The following is a 17,685-nucleotide window of genomic DNA, read 5'->3' on the forward strand; positions in this document are numbered from 1 at the left end:
AAACGGGGGTGTCATAGGTTAGAAGAAAATGCAGGTGTCGTCGCTATGAGCCGCTACCGCAAGAAGATCGCCTAGATGCCGAAACAGTTTTTCGGGGGCGGATCTCCGAGGTGAGGTTCCGCCTCCGCTCACTGCCGGTTGTTTCTAACGTAGTTCTTTTCGTTCTACTGATCACAAATTTGTTTCAGTGGGTGGGTAAAAAAAAGTTCTAATTTAAAATTAGTTTTTCTCAGAAACAAATTTGCTATTTGCTGCCGAACTTCAGCATTGCAACAATGAGCCATGCAAACAATTTTTATTGAGAACAAAAACTGGATGAAGTTGTCCTAAATGCCCGTCTCAGGCCACACACACACCCAAGGAAGTGTGCTATGTACAACCTTCCTTTATCATCGGCCCTTGACCACAACAGCACCCGGGCTGACGCCAGCATGCTGACCTTTTTTTGCAACTAGTACCTTCCAGTAACTGCAAGCACATAGCCTATTTTCACATTTCCTGTACAACATGCCGCTGTGAGATCAACCAGAACTTCATTCAGATCTCTGTACATCGGGTGGTATCCAATAGGAACTTCTCTGCTAAATAACCTCCCATAAAGTTAAGCTCTACGCAGGAGTGCTTTGCCGGAAGTTATGCATGCAACGGCACTGCCTGAGAAACTTTTCAGCACATTTTGCATTATTTAAGAGCATTCCACACAGAAATCGCGTGCCACTTTCAAAATGTTACTTTAGTCGTGTACTGCAATTCGCTTTTGACTCGCTTCTAGTATTTTCCACGTCAACACGCACTTCGTACACACCCCCAATATCCACGTAATCCAGCCGAGGATATCGCCCTACTTCCCTTGGGTGAAGGGCGACACACCAAATACCGTTGCTTCTTCGCCGGAAAAAAAGGCACGAAATGTGGACATGCAGTCGTCCACAGACCTGTCTAGAGCGCTCGAACACCGTGCCGTCTGCGCTTCGCAGCGCGCAGAGCGCCGTCTAGCGGCAGCTCCTGGTTCGAGGTTGTGCATCTTTGAGTGTCGTCTGACCCTCAGACATTCGCTATCTCGAACCAGGCGCTGCCGCTAGACGTCGCTCTGCGCGCTGCGAAGCGCAGATGGCATGGTGTTCGAGCGCTCTAGACAGGTCTGTGGACGACTGTACATTTCTTTCGCCAAGCGACAAATAGCTACGCTGTATTTTAGAACTAGTAGAAAGTGCGGGGAGCGAATTATCCCCCAACTCTACCTCCGATAAGCTTATCAGGAAATAACTCGTAACTATTCCTGCGAAATGATGTGATAAGCTTGAGTGGCAGTACACGCAGTGCCTGTGTAAATACTAATGGTGAGAATGCTCATCATACGCGCCTTCCGCTTCACAGCACCGGTACACTTGGCCTAATACTGCTGCTGCACGTGGCGAAAGAAAGTTCAGCGCTCTCTCGGCACAGTTAACGTTGACACGTGGATGGGCACATTTCAAAAACAGATGTCGCATCCTTTCCACTTCCTTCCAAACACCTGGTGTTTATAACCTACCCCAGTTTGCGGCTTAAGGCTGTGAGCCGTGATCTCAGCAGGTTGGTTGGTTGTGAAACTTTATTTCCAGCGGATATAGAGGAGCGACACGAAGTCGCCCCCCGCTTAAACGGCGGCCGCTATCCCTTGGGCAGCGGCGGCGTCTTCAGCCAGCTGGAGGAGCTTGATCTGTATCCCCGGGTCGGGGCTGAGCAATAGAGCCTCCCAATCAGCAGGACGAACAATGTTGCTTGGATCTGCTTTCTTCAGCTTTCTTCAGCAACCAGTGTTATCTGTGGATTGGGAGCAAACGTAGGTGTCTCGAGGCTAACACCTTTCGTGGTGACAGCTCTCTGGAAAATTTTATCTTCTGAAAACACCCGAAGTCTAAAATACCAGGCCGCAGAAGTCTCTGGCTGATCTATCGATGAAACTTTAGGCCAGGATGCCTAGAGTTAATTGGTTCGTTCACAGAAGGTTGCGGCCAAGTACTAAACCAACCAGGGAAGCAAAATTTTGTTCTCGTGAGGGAGTGCGCTGTCGGTTCTGGTCACCGAGATCAGGCCGCAACCAGGGCCTGGTTATGCAATTCCATCGACACAAGAAGTTTCTTGTTTTTTTTTTCAAATCAAACCCGGTGGAGGATTGCGCGGCACGGGGATTCGAACCCCGGTCATTCTGCGAGTGAGGCGGATGCTCAATCTCGACGCCATCGCTGCTGTTCCGAGGCTTGGATAGGGAACAGTTGGGGATAAGAGTTAATGGCGAATACCTAAATAATCTCCGATTCGCTGATGACATTGCCTTGCTTAGTCACTCAGGAGGTTGAACTGCAAAACGATCTATGAGTTAGACAGGCAGAGCAGAACGGTCGAACAAAAAATTAACATGCCGAAAACCAAAGCAATGCTCAACAGTCTGGCAAGAGAACAGCAGTTCACAATTGGCAATCAGGTGCTGCAAGTGGTAAAGGAATCCTTAGGGCAGGTAGTGGCCGCTGATCCGGACCATGAGAAGGAAAAAACTAGAAGAATAAGAATGGGGTGGAGCACATACGGCAGGTTCTCTCAGATCATGAATGGTAGTATACCAATATCCCTCAAGAGAAAAGTATACAACAGCCGTATCTTACCGGTACTCACCTACGGGGCAGACACGTAGAGGCTAACTAAAAGGGTTCAGCTTAAGTTAAGGACAACGCAGCAAGCGATGGAAAGAAAAATGATAGGTGTAACGTTAAGGGACCAGAAGCGGGCACAGTGGGTGAGGGAACAAACGCGTGTTAATGACATCCTACTCCAAATGAAGAGGAAGAAATGGGCTTGGGCAGGGCATGCAAGCGAAGGCAATATTACAGCTGGTCCTTAAAGGACAACGGAGTGGGTTCCAAGACAAGGCAAGCGTAGCAGGGGGCGGCAAAAAGTTAGGTGGGCGAATGAGATTAAGAAGTTGGCGAGTTATACGGTGGCCACACCTGGCAAATGGTTAATTGGATATACACGGGAGAGCCCTTTGCCCTGCAGTGGGCGCAGCCAGGCTGATCTTGATGATGACGACTAGAGCCACATTTTTGATGACAAACCTTATAACCAGGTGTAGAAACGATCTTTTGCCTGTACTCCGCGGTTGGTCTTTGTGGGACTGAACCGGAATAAACGCCTTTCGTTTGGTTTAATTGACTTTGAAGCGCAAACTTTCTGCTCACGTTTTAGCTAGTTCAAGAATTCCTAAACATCTTCACGTATTCCTTAAGACTACTTTAATATATAACCTTGCTTTCAGTGTGATGTTGATGTTCGGAGCTAAGTATAAACATAGAAAATATAAGAAAGTAGAGTACGGCTGTTACCATTTGAAAAACAAAAACGGCATGATGTCTAACATATTTAAAAGTTGCGTTTCAAATGCACCTGTCTACATAATAAAAGCGCTATGCTATGCAAGTAAGTTACAAAATACGCTTCATTGTTATAGTGTTTCCTGCGCCAGATCGCCAAAGACGCTGGCACAGGATTTCAAGCGGACTCCGCGTATTATTGAGCAAGGCAATGGCTTTCTGCGAAAGTCACAGGAAATATGCATAACTTGATTTGCTTTAGGATGCAGGAAGCTGTAATCCCATCCGCGTCTATTAAGCACTCGTAGGACACTTCCCCTTATGCCACTGCACTGGCGTCAGTGAATACATGTAGGACTGTTGATAACAGACTTGACCAGAAGGGATTTGTTGCAGCGTTGGACTTGAACAACTTTAAAATCGTTCACTTCCTCGGAACATCAAACCAGTTTCTGCCCAGGCATCCTATGTCATCCTATTGCACATTTCTTTGCCACAGCAATAGGAATAAAGCACTTATCCTGACGGTGAATGGGGCAGCACCTAAATGGGTCATACAGCCTAGGTGTAGTCTTGAGAGGAGACCTTCTAGTGCTTGTTGCAGGCTGTGGTGAATTGCTGGCTAGTAGGGTAAATTTGAGGCTATCCGCGCTTGGGGTGAAGTTCTCTTGGGTTGTAAGTACTCTTCAGAGGTATCCTAGCTGTCTTGTTTCGCAATCATCCGCCGTAAACCATTTTTTCATTGTGATTATTGGATGCCCATTTAAGCAGTGTCATATAAGCCGCCCTGTAGACAGTCCTAGCTTCATAGATCTTCAGCGCTTCTTTGTTTTCTGCTTCCATCAAAAGGTCGGCCATATACGAATATACGAGGAGTTGCCAGCAAAGAAGTTGTGTCAGGACAGCCTTCTTCCATAAGAATCAGAATCAGTTTATCGGAATAAGAAAGAAAATTTAGGATCGACAAATTTACACAGGAGGAGGTCCCATTGTCAGTGACTGTACTGGGACCTCCTGCATCATTAAGTAAAATAATAATAAGCAATGAAACACACCAACTGCAATAAAAACTAAATTAACACTTGTGCAGTTATTTCCGTAACGATCTGAATTGAGAAAGCTATCGGATTACTCGCCAAGTGAACCTGGAGAGTCGCTATCAACAGCAAATTACTCGCTGTGGCTCTGAAAGGTACTCGCCATTTGGCAAGTGAGTGGCTTGCACCTGAAGCGGAATGCATCTCACTCGTTCTCTGCCATCTCCAATAGTAAACATGCGTTTTCAATATCTGTTAACAAAGCTATTCTCTTCCTTCTAAGGGACCGCAGCGGTGGCCCAGGGTTGTGCATCCGCCTCGCATGCGCGAGGTGCGGGGTTCGATCCCCAGTGCCGCCGGGTACCCACCAGTGATACAATGGGTACAATTAAGCTTCCCCTGGCCTGGTGCTCTGCTTAATCAGGATGAAATGCTTGGAAAAAGGGTCTTTGACCCCACCTTAAGGAAACGAAAATACCTTGTGCCATGATGCTCTTTGGCCACAGATACTCTTGCGCCATAAAAATCGACTATCATCATCTCATCTTTCTAAATTTCAGTACCAGTGCTACAACTGAGACCGCTCTCGAGGTTTTGCTGTAGGGTCTTTACTTCATTCCATGCGATGAAGCATCAAAACCCACTGCAAGTGTCAACGCATTGCTGTTTTTGTAGAAAACAGGCTGATGCGGCATGTACTGTCACAAGAGCGCCGGTAATACTTTTTTTATGACAGCGTCGTAGGCTGCACGCATTTTCGGACTTTTTCGAAGGCGTTTTGACAGCGGGGACAAGCGTTTTTTAGTAATCTCCGAGTTATCTCTTAGATCTATGTTGTGTTTCGAGGGACGGGCTGCCGATGTGATAGCGAAAGTGAGCACTTTTGTCTGCCTTCAAAGCCAGGGCAGGGCAACAAAGGTGCTAGCAAAGTAGTAGTGCAATGTGTGACTAGTAGTGACATCCGGAGGTTAATCTGCATTTAAAAGATCCCGTCTCGCCAGAAGCTGATTTAGCAAAGTTTTGAAATCGGCAATATAAGGCAGCTGACAGACAAGCCTATCGGTGTGTACTTGTGAGTAACGACTATCGAGGAGCACCAGAATGTCTGATGATACTTGATGAGGCGCTGACACAAAGAAAACACACCTTCGGAACAGACTCGTTGCTAAGAAACAATTCTGGCTTGCAGACTTCGAGCTGCCGTCAAGTCAGATCTCTAAGTTGTCAAATCTCGGTGCTTGGATACGATAGCATGATGGGTTTGGGTTTATGGGGGTTTAATGTACCAAATCGACTCAGGCTATGAGGGACGCCATAGTGGAGAACTCCGGATAATTTAGACCACCTGGAGTTCCTTAGTGTGCACTGACATTGCACAATCCTAATGGCATTCTAGTCGAAATCAAGAGGAGGAAATGGGCTTGGGCAGGGCATGTAATGCGAAGGCACGATAACCGCTGGTCCTTAAGGGTAACGGAGTGAATTCCAAGAGATGGCAAGCCTAATAGGGAGAGGCACAAGGTTAGGTGGGCGGACGAGATTAGGAAGTTTGCCGGGATACGGTGGGCGCAGCTGGCAAAGGACTTGGTTAATTGGAGACACATGGGAGAGGCCTTTGCCCTGCAGTGGGCGTAGTCAGGCTGATGATGATTATGATGATGACGACGACATCGCACAGTAGATAGCATGATGAGGCAAACATAAAAAGAAATAGCAAAGAATATAAATCGCTCCGACAAGGTAGTGTCTGCACAAGTTGCAAGAGAGCTAGGTAGTATTTTGATGCAATTGCATTTCGTTTCTATATCACCACTTCGTTTGGAACTTAGCTTGTATGAGCTTTTTCTTTCACAAATCGAAAATAAAAAATTCTGTATTGTTGTCATGCCAGAAAAGGACTACAATTTTTTCTTTTCCTTGGGAAATCAGACCTTTTAGCCTTCGATATGCAGTGGCAAGAAAATAGCAGTTCATTAACAAATGCTGATATAAAATTTTCACCACTTGTAGCTGCATTCTCATGAAGAACAGAACTGCAAAGCTTTCGTAACCACATTTGTAGATAGTATTACACAGAGAAAAAACCCGATTATAAAACTATGGCTGTAGCTACAGTCAATGTATAAATTCGGATACCGAGAAGTGATGCCCTTTGTTGATTTCAGCAGCGGAGCGGAAATGGCTTAAATCTACGGCAGCACAGGAAGACTGATGGGCTCATTGCACTGCAATAAAAATTTAGTTCAATAACATCATAACTTGGGCCGGCATGTACGTAAGAATCTATCTCTGAACGGGCTTAAAAAGAAGCCTCCAGTACGGCAGCATTTCGTGGTCAAGTAGCCGAGCCGCAGGTCATATATGCACTAATGTTGCCGCTAACGGTGTTTGTCTTAGCTCTAAATATTTCGCTTTTAGCTGGCAGACAACATTATCCGGAATTACGAAGTGACCTCCAGCAGTACCAAGATACGAGCCAGGTAAGATACATATAAATTACTTCGCACCCCGTCAGAAGCGAGATGTTAAGGAGAGCTTGTGGTGCACATGATCCAAATACAGCCGTGCAGGTAAAAGTCTCGATAACAAGTACTTGCAACTGGGCTTGTCGGTGCGTATTTGTGAAAGACATGAGTGCGCAAAAAATGGCAACACAGACGAGTAAGGGAACAGGACGAGCAGCGCTCGTCCTGTTCCCTTACTCGTCCGTGTTGCCATTTCTGCGCTCTCATGACTTTCAAGAAAAGTCCGATCACTGATTTTTTCGGTAGGTATATTTTGTTAAGTGTGACAGCGAGGACTAATCCTTCCAGCTGAGGCTGATTAATTCATCGCATAAACATATATAAGGAACTGAACACAAGAAGCAATCGCTGCGTCTCGTGAACTCCCTAAATCGCTCAGCTACGTGTGTATTTGGACACAAAGCGCCAGTATTCTATATGCTGAAGCCTTTTTCAACTTTCCGTATTGCCTTTTCATGCATTGCAGAAATACAAAAGCTCTCTCGAACAGTTCGGTGTAAAACTTTGTCTCGTAGCTCATGTAAGGTGTCAAAAAGCAATGGCGCAATCGAGTGTCTTACAAGCATCTCCGCCATAACTTCAAGGCAGCTTGTTCCCAACTCGCTGTCGTGTACAGTCACACACTTTTTCTCTCAAACTTCTTCGTTTCATAGTTTCTGCCATCTCTGTCACCGCAGTGCTATCCGGACATTGGAGAATGGGTCCTCGTCTACAGAAACTACTACTTCGATAAAGCTTTCGGCGGAGCAGAAAAATGCGTCAAGTATGAAAGATTCGGAGTGTATGAAAACTTCACTACGCCTTGCATCTTCCTCTTTGGGCCGCATGGATCATAGTAAGAGCCTTCACATCCTATCTTTAGAAGATACGATTTGCTTTCGTGACCAGTTTTCTGAAAAGTTCTTTCCGAGATCTCTACGATAATAATATATACTCCAGTTTTGCCACACCCCACTTGTGCAGGAAACCCTTGAGACTTTTAAAAATCATTTTTAAAAAAGTCAATTTTAAAAAGTCATTTTTGCTGAACTGCTTCTCGAAATTTACACCCAATGCAATATTTCATTTGGTAAAGCCACCACCAAGTTTAAAACAGCAGTAACTTTGGTGAAGCTTACCTAATGTCAGACGCTGCGTTTATTTTCCGCTAACCTGAGAAAAGCAGAGTACTTTCTAAAGTGAAATTCGTGCAAGGCAGTGCGATCGTGTGCTTCAACCTAATACAAGTTTTAAACCGCGTAGCAAAAAATTCAATCTAAGCTTGAAAACATTCAGCTTGAGCTCTTGCATGGTCAAAGTGGCACAAACAAAATAACCCGGGACGAGCTCTCAAGTTGTTTCTCGAAAAACGCTTACAAATTATGCTGCAGTCACCATGGTATTTAAGTCACAGCCCACAGAGACATCTCTCTGATAGAAGCAAGCCATCAGTACACTAAAGATTACTTTTAAAATAAACCATTCTGATACGTCACTCCAAATGGTGCTGATATTCTCTCCAAATAGAGCTGTGTGGTCTTCTTTAAAGCATGATCGCGAATCATTACCAAAGTGTTACCAAAGTCATTAACGTTGCCTCCCTAAAATATGAGACCTAACTAACGACTCTGAAATGTTTCTTTCAAAAGAGAACAAAACCAGTTAGTCGATGAAACAACACATTGATCTCTCTCCCCCTTGCTTACTGCAGCAGAGCAACACTGACTCTCACTTCGTCTCCGTGCTACACAGCAAAAAACAAGAAGATGGTCGCTCCTGACGATGGTATGTAGGGAAATGTGCCGAGTTAGTGGTGCCTCTTTTTTTCCCCATCTGGTGACAATTATTCCAACAGCAATCGTCCCCTGCCTAGTTATTCACCACTGACAGCAGGCCAGCTGCGAGAAAGGGACAGTAATCATGTGAGTAATTGAATGAGAAGCATTCAGGCCATCATCAGCAGCAGCCTGACTACGCCCACTGCAGGGCAAAGGCTGCTCCCATGTCTCTCCAATTAACCCTGTCCTTTGCCAGCTGCGCCCACCGTATTCCCGCAAACTTCCTAATCTCGTCCGCCCACCTAACCTTCTTCCGCCCCCTGCTACCATTGCCTTCTCCTGGAATCCACCCCGTTACCCTTAAAGAGCAGCGGTTATTTTGCCTTCGCATTACAAGCCCTGCCCAAGCACATTTTTCCTCTTGATTTCGACTAAAATGTCATTAACACGCGTCTGTTCCCTGACAAACTCTGCCTACTTCCGGTCTCTTAACGTTACACCTATCAATTTTCTTTCCATAACTCGCTGCGTTGTCCTTAACTTGAGCTGAACCATTTCGTTAGCCTCCACGTTTCTGCCCCGTAGGTCAGTACCGGTAAGATACAGCTGCTGTATACTTTTCTCTCGAGGGAAATATTGGTAAACTGCCATTCATGATGTGAGAGAACCTGCCATATGTGCTCCACCCCATTCTTAACCTTCTAATTATTTCCTTCTTACGATCCGGATTAGCTGCTACTAACTGCCCCAAGTAGGCTTATTCCCTTACAAATTTCCAGCACCTCACTACCAATTGTGAACTGCCGTTCCCCTGCTAGACTGTTGAACATTACTGCGAAATAAAATTAAACTACTGTAATTATCTGCAGTAAGTTATATCCTGATCTACCTGTTTCTGAGAACTAACTTGTTAGCGGAAAAACAGCATTTAGAGTTCTGATTAGAGTGCGGAGTTAGGAGGGCGACGTAGCGCTCCGAAATCGAAAGAGCTTATGATTTTCCTGCAGTGATTCACACAGTAGACAATAAATGCGGTTACGCATAAATCTTCAAAGGACAAGGTTGGGTTCGTTCTTGATCCATTGTCAAGAAAAATGATGGCGCACACGAACAAAATAAGTCAAAAGAGAAGAGGACTCAGGACAAGCCCTTAAGGATCTGCTGCGTCCTCTAGCTTTCATTCTGCCTTCATATGGTGCGCTTTTATTATGGCCGGACACTTAAAAATTTCAAGAAAAAGTCCTAATCAGAGAATAACTATCACAGAGAAGGGCAGTAGGCAACTTTTTAAGTGCTTAGGAATTTCTACAGATCCGTCAACTACTGTTTTTCATGCTACGTCGACTTAAAAGATGCGCTACTATTTGGATTACTTTCAGACAATGTGCCGGCAGTGGAAGTCCACACGATATACATGAACTGCGCATCTTGTTTTGTAGCCCGCCATCCTTACGCCGCAGATGGTAAGTGCGCGCAAATTTCTTAAACAAGATTGCTCAAACGACAGCAATGAACGCGGCGCGAGACAGGAGTACGTTTAGGCGAAGGCTACCTGAGCTTACTTGTATAATTTAAATGTCTCGTTATTTAAGAGAAGGCTGTTCTCTTTCTGTTTTTGAATGACCGCTTGCGTACCGTGTTCTAGCACTTGTATGCCGGCGCATTATGTTCTTGATTTCGTCAAGAACGCGTTTTCGGGTGTACTGAAAGAAAATAATGCAAGCTGGAACATATTTCAGTGAATATTCTTCTCAGCACTATGGAATCCTCCCCATTAAGCGGCTCAGAAATACGCTATGTAATGCGCCCCCCGAATAGTGTATACTAGCAATTGATGTGAAGAATTCTATTTTTGTTTCTGTCTTTCGAGCACAGGCTACGGCTGTTCTTTGTGGCGCCGTTACGATTCCCTCAATATCCCGGATGAATGCTGCGAATTTATCTACGACGAGAACTGCGGCACTGCACCAAAGTACCACATGTACCACTCGACGTGCACTTGGAATCCTCCCACGAATCCGTAGTCAAAGAATCAAATATCACCCAACCCACTTACAAATCCTTCAACAACAAGTAGTTTGTCATCGAATGCTCTCACAAGTCGTTCATCAACCACTTCCTCAACAACTATTTCATCAACGGATTCGTCAGCAAGCACACGAAAGAATCATCAAAGATTGACGATGTCTTCTGGGGAGATTCCTCTAATAGATCCATTACTTTCCCTTTGAAACAATACAGGAAAGCAGACGCGCCTACTATGAGCAATAAAACCCGTTCTCCTGTATCAAAGAATATCACAGTAGGATGCATGACCTTTTTTAATATTGTCTGCGATACCGTTCTCCCAGAAAGAGCGTGAATTAATACAGAGGCTATTCAGCAGCTGAAAACAACATTAAACAGATTGGGGGGCTGATAAAGAGAATTCTTATGAGACATGGGGCCATGAAGGAGCCTGATATAGCAATGCCACTGCTTTTCGTCGGTTAAATTCGACCACAAGTCATTCAGCAACGAATATGAAAATAAATCTTACCTCAACAAATGCTTCATCAACGAATTAGCCCGCAAGTCCTTCATCAACAAACCTACCTACAAAACTTTTATCAACGAATTCGTCAACAAATTATTCATCGGCGGACCTTTCCTTAAATATTCTTTCGCTAAAGCTACCTAGCTTTCGTTAGATATTTATTTCTTATATAAATCCTTTATTTCCCCTTTGAAGCAAAATTACGAAGCAGATGCGGTTACCACGGGCCACGTGAGCTGCTCACATGCATCATTCAATGTCACGGCCGAAAGCGTATCTTTGTTCAAATTATCTGCTGTAACGTTCGCTCAGAAAGAAGGTTGCTTTGTATAACAACGCCAGTGCTGCCAGCTGGTGAGTTCTTTCTCAATTTTATTTCTCTGCAAATAAATAGCGTCCAAAGGCTAAATGAGTTGTGTACTTTCTTGAATGCGACAGATTTGTTAGCTACTTCGAACAGATTTCGCAATCTATCCATTCTAATGCGCTCGCATGTCGGCCGGGCACCTAGTGGGAGCGCCGCCACGCCCTCTGCAAGACAGAAGAGGTAGAGCCAAAGCACCAAATCACCGTGAAAAGAAGAAAATGTGAGATGGGATCTCGCAAGCGACCACCACTCCTTAAGAACACCGCAGCGAATCGGAGAATATGAGCCTTGAACAGATGCGTAAGGCCGCCCGACGACGGCACACCCGCGCGACATCCCAGGAACACGAGTCGAGGCTCGCAAACATGCATGTAATCGGGCGACGTCATGTGCAAAAACAAAAGTCTACTGCCGGTGCCGATGCCTACTTTGCGAAGCACTCCATGCAAGACGGGTTCCGAGTGTCATACAGCGTGTGCGTTAGACTGTGGTTCACGTTGAACCTAACGCGTGTAGAAGAGTGTGTGTTGTGCATGTGTGTGTTGCGCGAGTGTTGTGCGTGTGAATGTTGTGCACATGTGTGTTGTGCGAGTGTCTACCGTGTGCGCGTGTGTTGTGCGTTGCGCTGTGCGTGCGTTTGTGCGTGTGTTGTGCCGTTTCGTGTTGTGTTGTGTTCGGTTTTACGGCACATAGACAACTGAGGCCATCATGCACCAAGTTCAAAATATAAAAAAGTGTGCTGCAGTGTTCTATAGAAATGTGCAAAATCAACGGTGCTGCAGCGCATAAAATGTTGGTATTACTTAGTGATCAAAAACGAAATATATTTAAGAAATAGCTAGTAAGAAAAGCTTTCAAGGAGGTCGGGTAACTAACCTCACCAGCCGTCCTTGCCTGGGCAAGGATCTCGAGGCTCGCAACCACACCAGCATGTAGGAGACCGAGACCTCGAGATACTATCAAGTGTGTTCCCAAGACAACGTATGAGCGCCTTCGTACTTTGCTCAACGTACAGGAACGTACAACAGGAACCTACATACAGGAACGTACAACATAGCGCCTGTGTTGTACGTTTCTCTCTTCGTCCTGTGTCATGTTAATCCAACTAGCCCCCAACAACACCCTCGTGCTCAACGAGCTGGGGAAGTTTAAGGAAAGAGAAAATTTCCTTGGCTGCCTAGGAGTAACGGCTCAGTTTACCCGGAAGGATGATTAAAGAAAACCCCAAAATCAGCAAATTGCGCGCAAGGGATGTTTAGAAAAAGAAAATATTCCCAGACGCTCTTGAAGTTAAGGCTTCGTTTACTCGGGTGGATGAATAAACAAAACTCAAAACCAAGAAATTGCGCAGTTGCATAAAAACTGACCGGCACCGTGAGTATCACGCGGAACGCTCTAACGCTTCACAGACAATCAGGGTAGCGGTTCCTGCAACATTTCGGTCAGGATTCGTTCGGTAAGGTAGAGAGACCAAGGCTTTTTTTTAAGCAAGCATTTTTATATGACACCCATCAGTACGTAGCAGGAACCCTTCAGAACTTTGCTTCTACACATGCAAGGAAATCGAAACTCTCTGAACCTGTTGAAAAAGTTAATAGGCGCTTAAGGCGTGTATTCGCGAAGCGCATAGCCTTTTTTGTATTAAAAGTGTCTTGAGTAGCACGAAAATAAGAATCCCAACTGACAAGCAGACAACAAATTCCACTCGGAGAGGCTGCCAGCGAGGCCAAACTTGTTTCATAACTGTTTTACTCAAGCAGCACATATAATTGGCCCAATAGTGGAGAGGAATTATTTCACACTGGGCCTTTGCCAGTGCATTTCCAGTATCGAACATGTGCTGCCTGGGATAGTCGTCAGAGGCGGCTTTCCTTTTTTTTTTTTTTTTTGGGGGGGGGGGGGTGCATTAGCCGAGTTATGGTGCCAACGCACGAGAAGGTGATATTTCGTTTCGGTTTAATAATGAAGATTTTTTGAAATATTCTTAAGTGGCGGCCAGCCGAAGAATGAGGCGCGACGAACGATGGACAAGAGATGATTTAATGGCTGCTGGCCTATCGCAAGCGCTTCGTCCAGCGCCACTGCCAGCTTCTTCGTGAAAGTATCGATAAGAACTCTCATTTTAAACATATCAAAATATAAGTCGCCACCAGACTGAGCACAAAACTACCTTAGAATAAAAAATGGTTCACTTATATTAGACTAAACAAAAAGAAATGGTGAGGACGAAATGTTTTATTATTTTAATACTAACTGCTAGCCTCATTGCCGAAGGTGTTGCAGGGTTGGGGAATATTATACAAGGAGAGAAATTGACAGAACGACAATGCATGTTTAACTAATTCTTAAAGCGTTCTAGACGGCACAGTGGAACAGTGGATAAAATTGGGGGTGGTTTAGCTCTGGTTAAACCTGGAGTGATGCGATAGCTACAGCTGGCCGAGTGGAACTTGCACAGTCGAATTGCTAAGTCAGTCTTTCGCCGCTCCGTTTCGCTGGGCGTTCCTTCTTCATCTTCGTACCACTTGACACGGCGCATGCGCACAGCTGTTGCAGCTCGGTTTCGCCGGCGCGCCGCGCCGCCGGCAGCAGCAGCTGCTCCGCCCCACGCGGCTGGACCAACCACGTGATCAGCCACGGCGCCGCGGCGCCGGCAGCTGCTCCGCACCACTTGACAGCGTGGCGGGATAGCCACAGGGTGGCGGCGCCGCCACCGCCACGGCGCCGCGCTAAAGGCTCAAAATGCTACCGTAAGGTAGCTATTGCTACAAAACAGAATCGAAAAAATGGAACAACTAAAACACGACTACAGTCAGATTACAATTAAAGTCACAAAGTAAAAAAAAAGTCAACTGTATCAACAGAACCACCAAAAGACTGTTCTCACTGAAAAAAGGGTTGTTATAGGCTAGAACGGAAACAAAGAAATATAGATGCCGCCACCATCAGCCATTTTTGCAAGAAAATTGCTGTTACGCTGAGGCAGGTTTTCTGGTGCAGATCCAGGTGACGAGAGTTTCACCGCCGCTCACTGCCAGTCGGTTGTCATGGAGCCGCTTTCAGCCTTGAAGTGCTTTGAATCGGGTGAGCAGGACAAAAAAGTAGCAATTTTAAAATTCGTTCTCCCAACATCAAATCACGGAAGGCATCAGCACTGAATACGCATCAGCACTGACTGGAAGAGCCACACAACCAACTTTTTTTAGAATAAAAATCAGATTAGCATATCCTGAGCGGAACTGTCAGGCCACTACCATCGCGGAAGCACGCAATGTGTAACTTTTGTTTACGACTGGTCTCTGCGTCTAGTGGCATCCTAACTGACGCCAGAATGCCACAGATGCTTTTCAACTGGCGCCTCCGGGTAACTCCAATCTTTTAGCCTACGCTCAAATTTCCTCTTAAACACGCCGCTGTAAGCCCAGCTAGAAACTCACTCAGTGCTGTGTATATCTCGTGATATCCTACAGGAACTTACATGGCACGCCATATGGGGTGTAACGTCCCAATGCGACTCAGGCTATGAGGGACGCCGTAGTGAAGGGCTCCGGAAAGTTCGACCACCTGGGGTTCTTTAACTTGCACTGACATCGCACAGTACATTAGCTTCTAGAATTTCGCCTCCATCGAAATTCGACCACCGCTGCCGGGATGGAACCCGTGTCTTTCGGGTCAGCAGCTAAGCGCCATAACCACTCAGTCACAGCGGCGGCTACAGGAACTTCATATCACAAGTTTACTTCTCTGGCAAATAACCTTTCATGAAATTAAACTGTGCACGTAGGAGTGCACTCCCCGAAGTTATGAACAAAAGTGCATTGCCTGAGAAACTTCTCAGCACTTTTTGTATTCTTTAAGAGCACTGCAGACGCAGATCGCGTGCCACTTGCACAATATCCCTTTAGTCGTGTACTCGGTACGCTCGCCGTTCGATTCGTTTTTGACTCGCTTGTATTACTTTTCGCCTCAAGACGGACATGGGTTGCAACAAACACCCAATGGCCAAGTCATCGAACCGAGCATGTAACTCCACGCTGCCATGGTTTAGGTGCGGTGAACCACATACCACTCCTTCTTCGCCGAAAAAAAAAGGCGCGAAATGTGGACGTATGTTTCTTCCGCCAAGCTGCAAATAACTGCCCCGCATTGTAGGACTCCCGTGGATGTTCTGGGGAGCCAATTATCCACGAACTGTACTTCTATTAAGCTTGTCATAAAATATCGTAAAATTTTGATAAAACGAAGTCATAAACATAATTGGCGATGGACGCAGTAGCTGTGTAAATACGAATGGTGAGAATGCTCATCTTATCCGCCTTCCGCTTCACAGCAGAGCTACACGTGCCGATAATAGCAGTACGGATGTTTCTTCGCGCTGTTTCTAAGTACAATGCATTACCAACTAGCCCGGAACCTTGCTCTTCTGAACTTCAAACGCGCCCGGCTTTACAAACATGTGACGATTGCAGTTATGGCGTTCTAAAGTTTATTACTTACCACTAGAAACGGTTCGCAGCGCGTTTAGGGGGACTGACACGAACTAGATGGATAACAAAGGGCCGAAAAAACTCTGAACAAAGACAACGGAACGCATGGAACAAAGGCACGAAGAAGCGGCAGGCACATATTTGGCTGTTGTTGCCTTAGTGACCTGGCATATACCCACGATGGGGAATGGGCCAGGGTTGAGTTAGGAGGACCATAAATATTCAACGCAGCCTTGGCGACTTCATGGCCATCGCTAAATGACACGATCACGATGTAACTCCTTCCCCTACGCTGAAATTGAACGCTCGCTTTCATGTACGGTGCCACGCAACCATTCAAAGCTACGGCTCACTATTGTAAATAAGAGGTGTTCTGGTAAAAGACAGCTGCTGATGCCCCAGACGCGCCGCTAGAGGTTAAAAGCACGAAAGACCTCTCATTCAGGGAGATGGCAAAAGCTTGGCCGTAGGTTCTCTGCATCTGAGAATATCGCTTTTCGAATGCAATCCCTCGTAAGGCGTTTTTCTGCCTTCTGGATGGGGCCTTACTTCTGGGATTTACAAGAAGAATGCACAGGGCTTCTGAACAAAGCCGGTTACGAGCTACACTCCTCTTTGATATTGTTTACTTTGGATGGTCGCTTTTTTAATCACCCTCTAAATCAATAACAAAATTCTATGTCTGTTTCGTACTGTGATAACTTCTCTAGAATATTTAGAAGAAAAGAACGACACTTTTGCAAATATTAAAGTACGCCTGAATTTCTAACGCCGCCCGAACATTCTTTCGAGAACTGAATCTGAACATGGTGCCATCGGTCGAGACAAGTTTAAGGCACTGCACTTCTCGGAACGCTACCTAAAAGCTTCGAGACGTCAGCGAATGCCCTTCTCCGCAGAGAGGCGACGCGTCGCATGAATTTCTGCAGTGTACTGCTGCGAGTCACTGGCGCTGTCATCACACTCTGAGAGCCACAATTCTGACTCGTGTCATCGCACTGCTTCAACCGATATTTCAATCTCCTTGATTTGCTAACCTCAAGACGTCCGGTGCCCAGTTTAAATACACCTCCCATTGTTAATTGGATCAAGTTAGGATGCTTTGCTGTGGAAATGTGCATCCATTGCCAAGATTAAGCCTTCCGCATTTTTTGCGCCAAAAATTTTCCCCGGGAGCGCTCCGCGTTCGCCGATGCTCGTCGCGATATGCTCGCGGCCTATAGGGCGCAGGGCATACTACCAGACTCCATCAAGACGCTATTGTGGCCGCAGGGCAGTGCGCGCACTCGTGAGCGAACTTTGGTGAGCCTCTGTGCATTCCTCGAACACACGGGCTTGACGTCCCGTCTGTTCTCCGTCAGGTAGTTACACGCAGTGACCGAACGCTCCGCGAGTTCTACCTTGAACGATTAATAACTGGACGCCCCACTCCAGTTGTAACCAACACAGTGCTGTGCGCATGTGTGATTCAATTCCTCTAAAATGAACTAATCACGCGCACAACCTCTACACATTTCTTATTGTGTAAATAGTACATCTCCCCCTATCCTCTATTCCTGTCCCCTCACCTCTTTCATTTCATTTCTCAATTCTGCCCGCTATCCTTTATTTCCGCTGCCCCAGCTC

General features: G+C 45.9%; 1 protein-coding gene across 1 annotated transcript in view; it reads right to left on the reverse strand.

The window, feature by feature from the left end:
* The window catches only part of LOC144104830 (uncharacterized), a 135,552-nt gene that overhangs the window by 26,208 nt on the left and 91,659 nt on the right, over nucleotides 1-17,685 (reverse strand). The window lies entirely within an intron of this gene.

This window comes from Amblyomma americanum, chromosome 9 (genome assembly GCF_052857255.1).
Source record: "Amblyomma americanum isolate KBUSLIRL-KWMA chromosome 9, ASM5285725v1, whole genome shotgun sequence".
Classification (NCBI taxonomy): Eukaryota; Metazoa; Arthropoda; class Arachnida; order Ixodida; family Ixodidae; genus Amblyomma; species Amblyomma americanum.